Genomic DNA, 16,177 nt, shown 5'->3' with positions numbered 1-16,177 from the left:
GGAAATTGATTTATAGCAGCTACAACACAAAGTATTTAACCTCAAAAGCCATCAGGAGTTAGAGTCTAACTTTCAATGACGTCTTCTAGTCTATCAATCGATCTAATGGTTGCCCATGGTTAGCCTAACCTTCCAGGGAGCACTGGAGCAAAAATGGGCTGCTGGGCCCCTATTCACCCCTCTAGCCACCCATCTAGAACTCCTGGACTAATACCTTGGGAAATGCCTGCTGTGTTGTTTTGGTAATATAACTTAATGCAGTTTTTTAGGATTCACATGATCTGAACCCAATCTGCTGATTAAACAATGCAGAATATGTCCATATGTACAGTGAAGTACCACTACCTTCAGTGACAAATATGTTAAGCAGTGCACTTTCTGTGGATGAATCACAATAAAAGACACCTCATGGTTTACTGCTTTTAATATAAAGCAGCATGAGGGAAGGTTTAGTTTATACTAGCAATTAAATACAATTCATATTCTGATAAAATTATTATAAATTAAAAGGCAGCTGCTGAAAAAAATGTCAGCCATGAATAGTGGGGTTTTCTATGATGAAAAGAATCTGACTTTACACCGTGTACTGTTTCAATTCATACTATGCTTCAGTAGTGCATATTCCCAAAGGAATTAGTCCAACGTCAAGATCAACAAGCCCTGGGTTCAGACCCAAGTTAAGACCACTAAATTCCAATCAAGACAAACTATTCCAGAGCCTAGTCCTAAGTCAAGAGCAACAAGTCCAAAGACAATCCTAAATAAGACAGAAAAGTCCCAAGTCAAGTCTTATGTCAAAACCAACAACTCCTAGCCATCCTGGTGGCTCGCCTGGACGAACAAGTACCGGAGTACTTGGTTTTGTGTCCGGCCTTTGGTCGTTTACTTGGTGACTCTCTCCCTCCCTACTTTCCTGTCCTTGTCTTTTCCTAGACAGACAAATCCCAAGTCTAGTTCCAAATCAAGGCCAACAAGTCCAGATTCCAGTCCTAAGTCAAGACCAACAAGAACCAAATCAAGTCCCAAGTCAAAACCAACAACTCCTGATTCAGGTCCCAAGTCAAGACCAACAAGTCCTGAGTCAATCCCAAGTGCAGTCCTAAATCAAGTCCAACAAGTTCAGATTAAATACCAAGTCAAGGCCAACAACTTCTGAATAAAGTCCCAGTCAAGACCAACAAGGCCTAAATTCATATACCGACAATACATAGAATACATTTTAAACTGATGGTGGACCTTGCAAAGGCTACAGTACTGAGATTTGTACTGTATATAAAGAAATGTATGACTGAAAAAAGATTGAACATTTCAGGGTGAAACCAATGCAGAAAGCATAAAGAAAATAATGGAAAATTTCTGCATAAAGTTGGATTTGTTTGCATGTTTTTCAGAAGGTCAGAAAGCAAGTAGAGAGACCCCTCCACCCCATCTCATACACACCCCACCGCCTTCCCTTTGGAGTTATCTCTTCCTCTGTGGATTGATGAGTTTTCTTCAGCCTGGTCGGCCAAGTGTAAAATCCTGTGTAATACATTCCTTTTTAATTTGGGTCGCCACCAGCCACTGCATACCAATGCAGTCTTGCAAGGCCTGCATGTAGGTGGCTCTTAGTCCGTTTCTGCTTCATAAATCCCCCCCAGTCTGGTGACTAACAACCCCTCTCAGCATCAGACTCAAATTTAGATTGCTCTGTCAAGTAATTTCTCTGCTCCTGTGTGTGCGAGTGGGCGTGTGTTCAGGTTCACACTGTGTTTGTTCAAACTTCAACCTATCAAGCAATTATCTTTGTTAATAAATTTCAAAACTATTAAAAGTGTGACTATAACTGCACAAAGCTTTAAGTGATTTGTGTATGGACACATTTGATGAGTTGACACATGATTTGCTCTTTTGTTTAATATTGCAAAAGCTAATTTTGTGAGTGTTCTACCATGAATTAATAAATGTGAATGTGTGAAAGGTCACAGAAACTTTAAATGTGAAGAAAATTTGATTTAAAAGCAATATTATATTAAGTAATATTTGTTGAATAGTGGCGATCATGGCCACATGTGGCAATTATAGGATGGCACCTTGAATTTCACTTAATTTCCTACCATTATCTTGAATCAGTTACAATAAAGATACCATCAAGGTAGAGAGCAAGTGAAACAAGACCACAAGCAGATAACAAATGTCTTGGTGAGGCACAGTGTGCTAGCCTCTTTGACTGAGTAAGTAGTGAAATATTTATCTGTGACACTCAAAAAACATAGTTTGACAGTAGCACAAGTAGAGAAGTAAAAATACTTATGTCCGGAAACTGACTCAGTAATGTCAGTTACATAGCAATATCTATTCAAATTTGTGAACTTTAGCTAACAGTAGCCATAAGCAACTGATTGTCCCCATACGGCAACCACCGCGGCTGCAACTGAAGCCAACACGGAAGTAATAAAAACTGCAATTCCAATTCCTCAAACAGCCACTTTGGGCTGGCTACAGAAGTGATTTGTTCTCCATAAGGTCCCAAATTAATATGCCCAACTTTACAGCAGAAATAAACATGGTTACAGCCTGGTACAAATAACGGTTTCGGTCTCTTTCATCTTTACAGTGGTTGAATGTTTTATAAGTCACCTGTATAAATTATATTAAGGCATAAAATTATACAGAATTATAAGCATGGTTACTTTCAGTGACAGGTGGGTGCCATCACTGGCCACTGTTTTCAGTAACCAGCTCAACTCATCTCCACCCACGCTCCTAGTATTTGCACATTTTGGGTTTAGCTGGGAACATGCGGAGTCAGGACTGCCAAGATAGCAACAGCCAGAGCCGACCACACTGAGCTCCACAATAACTATTCAGAAACCTATGGGTGAACTCACAGAGACTACATTCATTGTTAAATATACAGTCTATGGTGGTGCCAGACCAAGTTCAGCTGTAATAGCAAAACTTCTAAATATAGTGAAGTGAACAATGGTGTGCTTTATTTGTGTCACCAGCATGTGTGACACAATATGTTTCCCAATAGATGAATTTACCTATGCCTTTATTTGTCTTTTAATTTATTTCCACATTTATTTATTTATTTAAGTGTTTATGACAATGAGTCTAACAATGTTAGCCAAACTAACACTGGCAAGTCGAGACAGACAAGTTCCAAGTAAAGTCTTATATCAAGACCAAAAACTCCTGAGTTATGTCTCAAGTCAAGACCAACAAGTTCATAGTGATCCCTGGAATAATCATTTCAGAAATGAATGTGGAAAAATCTTGAAATACATACATTTTTTATTTCTATTTTAAATGTATTTCCTGTGTCACTTTAGGTTTTCCATACAACATGCATGCCTTTTTAAAGTATATAACAATATAGACCAGCAGATGTGTGTTTATATGTGTCACATGGGTTTGAATACAGAAACAAAGAACTGGAGCTGTGAAATGAGCTGTGATGTGAAGTCTCCAGCTATTTACAGGTTATTACAGCCCTCATCAGCCCTGCAGCTTAATGAGAAAGAGGGACAGGCAACAGAAAAGACAAGACCCCCATTTCATGCTGACAGATAATGTTCATATTTATCTGTCTCTGTTGATCTATTTCTTCTTCTCTTTCATTCTCTGTCCAGTTATTTCATGCCTTACCAAAGTCTAATTAGATTGATAATTGTTCAGACTTGTTTGGCTCCTTCACAGTCGCCAGCGATTTCCAAGCTGCAGGTGATTCTTTCTCGGCACCAGCTGAAAACATGATGAACATGTGAGTAGAGGAGAAAAAGAACATATGCATTTATTCATTCAACACTATACAAGCTATGAGCACTTGTGTTAAAGTTGGAATCCTTACAAGACTATTATGGAAACACTGTCTTGACATTGTAGTATATGGACCTGGTTTCGCCAAACAGCCTATAAAACAGGCCCATATATGTATATTTATATGCCTAATGGAGATTAAATGTATTTCTCTGTATGTAATATAATTTTCCAAGTCTCATGAGCAGCGAACCCACACTATAATGTGTAGAAGGCTTGTGGTTAATCCAAGCTGAAGTAAGCACCTGTTCATTTCTTTTTCTAACCTGTTCGCTGCGGCTGCATCTTCTTCTTTTCCATGTCTCCTGCGACACATTAAAAACTTTTCAGGCAACATAAAAACAGTGGCAGCAGTTTCCCCGCATGTAAGATTTACTTCACTTCATTTCACTCGACTTCACTTCACTCATGGATGGATTTTGAGATACAGGCCACAGGTGCCTGAAAGGCCTTCGGCTCTGTGCAGGTGCACTCACATAGCAATAAGACAAATTAGCCAGCATCTTGTTACCACACTGTTGTAGACTTTTTATTTCTTCTAGCAAAAACAGAAAACCAAAGTCAGTGTTTAAAAACATCTGTTGATCAAAGAGTTTTACTTAAAAAACAAATAAGAAAATCTGTTGTATATTTCAAAAGCAGAGGGAGGCCAGTAGCAAGGAAATGTGATCTCTCTTCATGGTATCAATAAGGAAACGTGCAGCTAACCAGCTGCAGGTGACTCACACATGACCTCAGGTACTAAAAGGATGAAAGACTAGATATCTAAAATTAAGAAATGGCTTTATTTTTCAACCAATACCGTATTTTCCGCACTATAAGGCGCACTGAAAAGCCTTTAATTTTCTCAAATAACGACAGTGCGCTTTATAATCCGGAGCGCCTTATATATGGATTAATTCTGGTTGTTATGGCTACCGTAGTCAGGAGCGTCGCAGAGTAATACACGTGCTTCACCATGATATTACAGTGTGTGTGTATAAAGACCCCAAAATGGCACCTGTCAAGAGACACGCTTACGACGCGGACTTCAAACTCAAGGCTATCAGTCACGCAGTAGAACATGGGAATAGAGCAGCTGCGAGAGAATGTTGTATGTTGTGTTGTATTTTACGTGTTATAACTGAACAATTTTGAGAGTTATTGTGAATACGCTAACGTTTGATTTAGCAGTATCAGACTGTGTTTTTTTTACGTGTTACAACTGAACAAGGTTGGGAGTTATTGTGAACGTGTTTAATAAAGTTTGACTGACTGACTTATTTGACTGTTTTGTTTCGCTTAATGCGCCTTATAATCCAGTGCGCCCTATAGTGCGGAAAATACGGTACGTGTATATTGGTGTAATGTGGAAAAAGCAACTGCTAATGTTTTTCAAATGATCAAAATGGTTAAAAATGACACCCGGCTGTCTGGCATGAGTACAGAGATTTGAAGATGGAGGCCCAAGAGAACTGGCTATACCAGTAGAGACATTTTGTGGAGACCCAATAAGAAACCATGTCTCTTTTTTTCATTTTCATCAGCCATCCAGCATTTGACATCCTCAGGACAACTTAAAAGCAAAGTGAAAAGAGATGTTGAATAGTCTAAAAAAACCAAACAGCCCTAGTGGAACCTTGGGGTACACCACAGTAGCAGAAGAGGGTGAAACATTAATGTATCGTATCTGATCCTGATCTTTGTTGTCAGGATTATTTAAACAGTATCATTGTATGTCAGTATTATTATTTAAATGATCGAGACCCCTACTAGGGGTTGCAAGGCCTTCTTGATTTTAAGGAGTTTAAGAAAGCAACAAAAAAAAAACAAGTCCAAAATGGAATGATCTCCAGTATCAAAGGACAGCAGTAAGTCCTTCATAACTTAGCAGAGCTGACTTCTACTGACTACTATACTGTGGTGTATCCTGAAACCTGACTGGATTTAGTTGTTTCAGTCTAGAAAAGGAAGTTGTAAGAAGACAGCTTTATCCAGGGCCTTAGATGTAAATAATAATTTTGAGATTGGAAGTTATTGAGTGTGGTCGGACTTAGAGTTTATCTTTTGAGTCAAGGTTGAACTAGTGCACCGGGAAGCCCATGCTGCTCCTTGAGTTATGTATTTTAGCTTGAGTGTCCTATCTGATCATAGTCCTCCATGTCTATTTGTCCATGCTGTCTCTTCTGTCCCTGAGGCAAAGTTATCTGGTTTCACTGCTAGTCCAAAGGGGGGGAGGGCTCAGGACCTTACAGTCCTGCTAATCTTAGGCCTCAGATAAGCAAAGAAGCAATTACCCCTTATCAGAGAGCCCCAGGGAGAGATGTGGAGGAGGATAGCATTCAGTATATACAGAGGTGTTGTGTTGCAGGGGGGTTTGATGTTGATGGGTTATTAGTCATTATAGCCGAGCAACAGTCCACAATCTCCTTGACCTGATTTGTCTTAATTTTTTGTGCTTGATGGAGAGAGATGATGTTGTTAGGCCAGACGGGGGAGATGGTGCACAGAAATGCTTTTATTCTGAAAGAAATACCTGTATACAGAGGCAGGCACATGATGTTACTCTCCCATACGGCACTTTTTTATCTCTTGCTCATTTGTCTTCACATCCTCATGCATAAACACACTCTATCACACACACATAAACAGATGTCTTCATTCGCCTCCATATTGCCTTCATAAGGGAGTGTGTGGAATGAAGGTTGTTGCTGAGTGTGCTGTTTTCTCAGCTGTGCCACCCTGCCTGCTGACAGAGGCCACTGAAGCCTGAAGAATTTGTCTTCATTCTATACCAAGGCCCCCAAGCCACTCTGACACGCACCCGACACAGAGGCACTGGATAGGTCCTGTCAGGCTGAATGGAGCAGCGTGGATAAATCACATTACAGCAGTCTGTATGTAGTGTATCCAGTACATTTTACGGGACCAGTCTACGGGTATTTCTATTAATACTGCTTATTAAGGAATAACCGTCAATAAATCCTTGCTGTTAACAAAACTATTTACTAGAAAGGCAAATAAATCTGCAGCTAGAACGTATGCACCCAATTTTTAACAATATTTGTTTACATTTTGGCAATTTGGCACCATTAAAAGTTTGCTGAATTACCTGTAAGCAGTTCCTGTTTGCATTTAGGATTTAGAATGGGTCATAAAGTGTTCAGTAACTTTAAACATGGCACTGTCATAGGATGCCACCTTTACCACAAATTAAGCACAGCATTAGTTCAGGCAGGCCACAAAGTCAAGCTCAGCTCTCAATTCCATATGCACATACATTCCTATACACAGTCAGCTGACAGCTCAGCTGATTCCCTCAAACATCCAATTGGCAAATATCATTCGTGGCGCCTTATTTAAGCTGCTTTAGCCTGCCTATCTTTGCTGCTTCTTCTACAAGCCGTTTTGCAACCCACCTCCACCCCAGCTCCTCCTTTTTATGTTGTATCTAATTAATCAATGTCATTTTATGATTGTCATCGATGCTTGCTCTGTTCTGTACCCTGGGGGGGTCTCTGCTGCTTTTCCATGTATGCACATGGAAGGACTCCCTTAAGGTTGGTGGAATTTGGTGGAAGTGCGGTTTTTTAGTGTTTGGGCAAGGCCCCTTCAATCCAATGAAGGGTCTTTATAAAACTGAAGGATAGAAAGACAATTTAGCCAGTTGAGCACTTTCAGTGGCAACAATTATAGCCATACAGGGGGTCCAACTCTACATCAATAGCCATGGTTTTAGAATGAGCTCGTATATGTGTGATGGTCAGGTGTCCACTTACATTTGGCCAAAAAGTGTACATCAGTTATTGAAACCAATTCTTATTTTATAAGAACAGGCAAAGAAAAAGGGGGGGAAAAAGCTTTTAATCTGAAACTGAGAACAGGTGGAAATATCTCACCCAGCTGGTGTAATTGTTCTTTATTTATTCAAAGAAAAGCTGGTTTTGAAAACTGAATCTGAGACCAAGTGACTTATTAAGACGGACAAGTTTTTCAGGGAAATATGAGAAATTCTATTAAATCACAGACTGTTTCCCTGTTATCAACAGATGGTGGGCTCCCCTGCTGATTCCATCTATTACTTTTAAATTAGAGAATGAACATCTTATTACAAATGACTTAATGGACACAAGTGGGAAACCAGACTGATGAAATTTGGAGTGTCTGTTATCAGGGAGAAACAGGTGTCTGCACTGATGGAGAGAGTGCTCTTTGCAGACCGATAGGGAGAGTGCTGCAGTGTTTTTACATAGGTGACATGGTGGACCGTCATTGTTCTTTGTGCCTCAAAGAAATCTTTATATATCTGTGCTAAAATTGCAAGGCTACTAAGTTCTCTTTGCTACAGCAGACTGAAGTCATTTCAGAGATGACCTTACTGTAAAAGCACCCAAGACATCATGGAATTCCCATGCCCATGATTACACTACTTATCCGTGGATACAGTATAGAGCTTTTCCTAAGCCCTAGATTAGCCTTTGGCAGGAGACTGTACCACTCCCACATTTAAAGAGTTAGTCTAGTCTAGAAAAGACCAAACCAACAATGTAATCCATCTTTTTTTTTTTATTGTGCAAAAACTAAAGCTACAACAATAGTAACTGTACAGATAGAACAATGATAAACGGGAATGAAATATACGAAGACAATTTTTTTTTAAAGTTTGTACATTTACATACACGTACATACACAGGTTTTTTCTGAGAGTATAAGTTGGTTGACCAATGGAGGTGTTTGCAGGCAATTTGGCAAGCACATTTTTCCTTTTAAGCGGTATTTCAGTTGTTAATATAGCAAAAAGCTGTTACCACCGATATTATATTTCAGTTTAAAATATGTCATAGGGAAGGAGTGAGCCGTGATCAGATAAATATTGCAAATATGTGATTCTGACTTTTTTCCATGAGGTAAATGATAGTGGTTTATTTTGGATATGAAAGTCGGCATCGTGCCAGATTGAGGTGAGTTTATTTGAGGATGTGGTTGGATTTCCACCAGGCTGTCAGAGTTGCTGCAATAAATGGGTTTTTGAAACACTTGTGTTTTTTAATTGACTGGGTATGAAAGGTAGGTCTGTTATTGATCATCCTTGGCAGTTGTTGTTGTTGTTGTTCTATATCTAGCCAAGGGTGTTGTGATTGTTATGTCTCTTGCAACCAGATAGGTATGTACTGAAGATGGTTTGCTACATGGTAGAGTCTGAAATTAGGCGCAGCTAGGCCTACTCAGTTTCTTTCTGTAGAGTGGATCATTTGATTTGTGTTTTCTTGTGTTTCCAATAGAAGTGTGTTAAACCGGTGTGATCTTGGTTTGACTGGTGTCATAGAAAAAAGATTTTAGGCAGTATGGTCCTCTTTATTGTTGCCATTCTTCCAATTGGTGAAATGGGCAATTTGCTCTGAAGAAGAAAAAGCTCTGATAGCCTGGTTGAAACACTGATGCCAAGGTATGTGATGTTGCCAGTTGTTGTTGTCAGAGATTTTTAGAGGCAACATTCCAGTCTTCCTGGCAGAGTGGGAGTATTTATGATTTAAAACAATGTATAGAATAATCTGAAATTTCTACCAAAGAATTTTCAAAACTGTCACAAATATATATTTCCATTTTTAAACTGGCTAAATAATTTCCAATGGTCAGTGTAGTTTATAACAAACCTCACTACACAAACCACAAAACCTATTTTCAGCAGTAACCATGTGTACTGACTCAGCTAAAACCTACAGTAATTCTGTCACACTCGGGATTAATGCTTATATTTTCAAATAAAGTATTTCAGTAATTACTGTTCGGAATTTAGTTTTTTCATCTATACATACATATATTTTGAAATTATTCAAATCTATCTTGATTTGATGCTCACTGCCAAAAGAGGCTTTGTGGTTTTACTAATCCTTCTTCCTTATTGTAGACTAATCCGCCACACGACTCTCTGGTGACAGTGGCAGAAAGAAGGACCCTGGACAAACTGCTGTCCATACTGGACAATGCCCACCACCCTCAGCACAACACCTTCACCAGGCAGAGGAGTGTGTTCAGTGGCAGACTGCTGTCCCAGTCCAGCTCCACCAACAGACTCAAAAACTCTTTCATCCCCCATCAGACTGTACAACAGCTCTCAGTAAAGGCAGGGAGGACAACAGATAATAGACAATGGACAATTTCTACCTCCATTTGCACTGTTTTACTTCCATTTGCACTCCACTCCATTTGCACTGTTTACTGTTTGCACTGTTTACTGTAGCTACTGTTAATTTTATATATAATATTTTATCTTTTATCTTTTATCTTTTATTTTATTTTTAATTTTATTCTTAAGGTTAGGGTTTTTAATTTTAGTTTAATGTATGTTTAATGTTTGAATGTATGTTTTGTATTTTGTATGCTACTGGATACATGAATTTCCCTCGGGATAAATAAAGTGTCTATCTATCTATCTATCTATCTATCTATCTATCTATCTATCTATCTATCTATCTATCTATCTATCTATCTATCTATCTATCTATCTATGATTTATGTAGTTGTGCCCTCCAGCAGAAATCCTTAAAGTCATCCATTCCTTCTACCTCATTATAAACTCCATAATCTCTGAATATGCAAATATTCTTCCTTTCTAAAGTTTTTCTGCTGGACACAAGATGTCTCCTACTTCACTGTAAAGTCCATTCTCAGTGGATGTGCACTGGTGGCTTCAAGTTTCTACACCACACTGTACAAGTTGATACTGGACCAGGACTGACTTCCTAACTATTTGTGATGTCACAAATCATGCTGGTAATTCAGTTCAATGCAATTCAATTTTATTTGTATAGCGCCAATTCATAACAGAAGTTATCTCAGGACACTTTTCAAATAGAGCAGGTGTAGACCGAACTCCTTATAACATTATTTACAGAGATTGTATTGGGTTATACATTCACAGGGAGTTGGAGTATACATAGGCAACCTCAGAATATACAGTAGGCCTAGAGATCGCAGAGGTCAGTGTTTTCCAACATGTAAGATTAAGAATGTGGCTTTAAGTAATGTCACTGAGATGTCTTTGAGTTTGCTGGAGGAAGATGTTTTGGGTAATTTACTCAAAAGGGGACAAACACAGAACCTTCTCTGCATAAAGGGTTAACTCAACCAGCTTATTTGTCTTCGAGAAAATGTCTGTGTAACTAAAACTAGATTTGCTGTCAGACATGAAGTTTCACCATAATTAATGAGTCCAGCAGTACATGGATCCACAGTGGCTGCTATCATCCATATCCCAGCACTGCACTCTGTCCAATACTGAAGTCCCTCTGGAGCGGTTCCAAATCAATCACATCGGCAGAACAATTCTCCTGCTCAATCACATCAGCCAGCTGATCACCTTAACACATCTGAAAGCTAAATTACACACACACTGGCTCTCACACTCACACAGCAATACATAACCTCACTCTCTGACAGGTGTGTGAGGAAATTAGACATAAATGTTTATATATTTCTGTCTGTTAAATATGTGTAATATGAAACACAGAACATTCATTTCTCTTTTCCAGCTCCTCTGTCTGCTGCATTGGGGCTGTGATAGTCAACACTAATGGCTTGCTTTGCCATGGAAACCAAGAGAGGAAGTAAACTGGGTGCATTCAGATAAAGCCTGTTGGCTGTCCTCTGCAGGTGAGCTCATGAATGAAGACAAAATGAGATGTGCAGATAAAAATGTATCAGGTCACAACAGGTCAAACAAACTACTTACTGTAAATTCTTAAATATAACCCAGTTTTGAAAAAAAATGCCAGGACCTTTAACAGGAACAGATATAAAAATAGGGAGACCCCTAACTAAAGTGTACTTATGAAACAGTTTAAATTAGAACTGTCTCTAATATAAGCATAATCCTCATGCCTCTGTTTGATTCAAATATGCAGATTCAACTATTACAATTTCTCCAAAAAGGGAAGAGCTAAAAATATAGAAAACATACTGCAAAGAGTGTGAGCAAAGGCAATGACTAAGTGACATAAACATCAAAATCAGGCTATGTGGGGTGACGCGTTTGATTAGTAAGCTCTTTCATTCTCACTGTGGAGGAGAAACAGGGGTGACTAAGTAGATTTTTAAATATTAATACCCCTTAGGAAAGGATTTCTGCTTTAGCATTCAAACACTAAATTCCTCAAGACCTTGATTTTGAATTCTAAATATCCCAAATCTGGAAGGCATCTGTGACAGGTCATTTTCTGATTTCCTTTTGTTGCCAGCAGAATACTAATTGGACAGTGGGAAAGGTGCTGTGATATTTTGCAAGTTTCCAAACTGGCTTACCCCTGGTGCCCCCATGTTCTAAAACTGCCACAAAAGTGCCCTCTTGGATGCCCCTATGGTTGATAAAACATGATAAAGTGCCCTCTAGGTACCAGTGGATAAAACCCAATAAGGTGCCATCCATGGCTTCCTTATAGTGTGCAAAATGTGATAAGTGCCTTCCCAGTGGATAAAACATGATGAAATGCCCTCTAGGGTGACCTTCTGGTGGATAAAATGTTATAAAGGGGCCTCTAGGTTGCCTTCCTGGTGGACAAAACACAATAAAGTGCCCTCTAGGGTGTCCTTCCAATGGACAAAACACAATAATGTGCCCCCTAGAGTGCTAATCTTAACTCTGACTAGGCTGTTTCGCCATAAATGCATCATGACTTTCTGCACACTGGGGCCCTTTTTATTTTTTTTTGTGTCCACCACTGAGGCTTACTATCTGGGAGCTGTCTGGGCTCGACAATGGTAAAACAATGCCCTAAAGGGGCTGGGATGTGGATACTCCAGTCAAACCAGAGAACAACAGTGAGCTACAGAAAGTTAATCCAATAAAACATTGTAAGACAAGCTGAACATGGCCTCTGCTCACAGGGGAACAATGCCGCAGGAATCATTGTGTGTGTGTGTGTGTGTGTGTGTGTGTGTGTGTGTGTGTGTGTGTGTGTGTGTGTGTGTGAATGCACATATGTGCTGCTCTTTGCTCTCTCTTTCTTCTACAACCATATTCTTTGTTCTGTGTGTATGTGAAGCCTCATTACCAAGACAACAACTCATATGGAAGCATGGCGCGCCCTCAACACTATTATCCCTGACAAAGGCGTACACAGATTGACCTGTGGCCCTCACTGATTGCCATTTATCAGGCCTGTGTGCTCCTCTGGCCCTCTGACGCCTGAGTCTAATCAAAAGGAAATCTGACGATGAGTTGTCCTCTGTTAGGGCTGATTTGATATATATCAGGTCACCTCACCTCTTCCCTGTTAACAGCCCCTCTACCCCCACTGCAAAAAAAGAGGAGGAAAACTAATAATTGAATGTGAGATAGCAAGGGAGGACCAAAGGGCAGAGAATGGTAGCAGCAAGTACTTCACTTGGAAATAAGGCACATCCAATCCTGGTGGAATCAGGAGAGCCAGAGCAGTATTCTCCTCAGCCCTCCCTCTCAATTTGTATTCAGAGACTTGAGTTGTGTTGCTCAGACGAGAGCAAATTCAGTTTTTCATACAGAGTCTGTACTCTACTTGCATTTTGTACCAGCCATGAAATGACCCCTATTTCTTTACTCTCCATGTTGCATTCAAAAAGCCAACAACAAAGAGTTCTGTCTGAGTTCCACATAGTGCAGACTCAACAGTGTTTGGTTGAATTGGCTGACGTGAAAGTGCAGAAAGCGCTGCAAGTAGAAACTTTTTTTTCTTCTTTTTTGTCACTTTACCTCCAGCGTAGTAGTATTTTCTAAAATTGAATCTATCAGTTATTCAGTCCACAAAACATGTATTAAACTCAGTGGTTCCCAAACTGGGTGACATGGAGTTACAACAGAAGCAAGGCTAGGTAAATGCTTTGGAATAGTGCTACAGCAAATGTTTTTTTAAAAGGATTGTCAAGTAAACAAAGCCAAAATTGGTTATTGTGCACATGGGGATGGGGGTGTGCGTTCATGTACAACCACATTATTTTCTCAAAGTTGTACAATGAAATGAAAGTTTGCAGTTCCTTCATGCAACACACGTAGAAAAGATAACACTTACATTAGAATAACATAAAATAAATACATAGAGTTAATAATTATATACATACATACACATATACACCCAGGCTGGCGCCCCATGTGCCGGGGCTGGGTCCTTGCTGCAGCGTAAACAATTTTGGCTTAGCCAATAACATTCAAGCCCCATCAGACATCATTCAATGATGTTTTCAGCAATAAAGCTAAAGAAAAATAACAGTTTAAAACAAAAATGTAGCAAGTTCAAATGAGCTAGGAGTGGATGGAGAAATGCAGATATTAACAAGTCATTTCAATCAAAATGTGGACAATAGTAGGACAGCAAGTCAGAAAATAAATACTGTCACAGCTTGCCAAAGATCTGTGGGCCGGCAGTGGCACACTGCAGGCTTTTCCAGCCTGCTGTAGGCAGCTGTTACAGCATGACTCATGCCTTTGCTGTGCTGATCTACAATTTAAAGCTCACCATCGCCCCAGTGTTAGTGGTCCTTGGTCGATCCTTTATTGGCATGCCACTCAGAATGCAAACATCCCCAACCCATTCATTCCTTTATATAATTTCTTTTATTTGATCTTAAATATTTTGAATTGACTTTTCACTTTGTGAACATTTTCAGAAAATGTTTGGCTGCCTGTGCCTGTGGCTGCCTGCCTTTGTGCCCTCTAGTAGGGAGTGAGAAGCGGCAGGTTGTCAGTGAGTGGAGGCGGAGGGGTCTCACTGAGGAACAGTGTTGGGATTTGGGCAGAAGGCTGATAGATGAAAGTGCTATTACAGGTCAATTACGACTCATTTGAGGTTTCCACAGCCGCCGCTGGCATTACACAGCCAATTGCACAGAAGATGGCTGTAATATGAAATAAGTGGCATTGAAGGAGATGGGGGGGCTGTCTTTGTGTCACCCAAAGAGCCAGAGGGCGGAAGGCAGCCAGTGAAAGAGGGCAAAACATAAGGAGAAACGCTACCTGTGGTGTTATTAGCACACAGCTCTCTCTACCAGGACATTTATCCATCTGTCATGGACCTGCACAGCTGTACAACTCAAACATTGCAGCTTGGATTGAACCAATGAAATGCTGAGATTGTTAATGAACTCACAATGTGGCACAGTTGTGTCAATGGTATCTCCATATGATGGATATGATTCATTTAATTTAATAGAATTTTAATCAAGTATATATTGCATGATAAATATGACCACAACTTTAACACTTCTGCTCTACTCTCTACAGTTATCAATAGAAGACCTGAAATTATTTTATTGTCACATTTTGATCAGGTATCATAAATATAATGTTGCTTAATAGGATCCAATTGCTGCATGAAGTCCAGATTTCAACATTGTCTGAAGTCATTCCTGAAGTCAACACAAAACAAGTGAACTGGCCACAGAGGTTAGGCACTGAACTTTCTAATAAAATATTTCAAACAAGGCAGAATTTACTGGAGCCAAGGTAGGTTGATAATTTCTGTGACACTCCAAGCTCATCCAATACTTGGTCAGTGACCCTCCGCTTCAAACTACCACACTGTATGTGTCCCTATTGCGTCCTTTCTGAACGTGCAGGGCTCTGCAGTCACGTTAGCAATATTTTTATTTGTATAGCGCCAATTTATAACAGAAGTTAGTTAAGTTAGGCTGTCTGCCTCGACCAGTTGGGGTGAGAGAAAGAGAGAGAGACAGAGACAGAGAGGGACAGAGACGGAAAGAGAGAACAGAGGTAACGACAGAAGGACAGAGACAGAGACAAAGGTGCACAGCAACAATAGTAGCAACAACTACACTAATAGTAGTGACTGATGAATTAACGTTGACAATTATTTTATCTCGCATTAACTCAGTTTTTTTTTTACTATTATTATATTAAAAGTCCGTTGCTCACTGGCTCTGAATACACATCCAGACAAACCATGGGTCACAGGAGGGGAGCGGAGGGGAGCGGAGGGAGGCTTCGGCAGACTACGTTGGACGCAGCATGTGGGAGAAGTATAGATAAACAAAGCAAGACAAGCTAACAAATGCCACAGCGAAGTGGATAGCTTCAAACTGCAGGCCGATTAGTATTGTGGAAGATAGGATTGCAACGAATGATGGCACGTATGAGGCTCCCTCAAGACGCACCATCACAAGTAGAATGCACGAGTTGTATGAAAAGCAGACGACTACAAAAGCGACGGTGTTACAATGTGCACCAACTGTTGCTCTCACTGGAGACTACTGGACATCGCTGGGTAACCATAGTTACCTTGGAGTTACAGTGCATTATATTGATGAACAGTGGGAGCTGCGTTCATGCTCTGACTGTAATGAAAACAGAGCGACATTTTGCTGAAACGTGCGCGGAACATTTTATTCATGTTGCACAGCAGTGGAA

Source organism: Dicentrarchus labrax, unplaced genomic scaffold (assembly GCF_905237075.1).
Source record: "Dicentrarchus labrax unplaced genomic scaffold, dlabrax2021, whole genome shotgun sequence".
Lineage (NCBI taxonomy): Eukaryota > Metazoa > Chordata > Actinopteri > Moronidae > Dicentrarchus > Dicentrarchus labrax.
The sequence above is the reverse complement of the archived record's forward strand: the minus strand, read 5'-3'. Positions refer to the sequence as shown.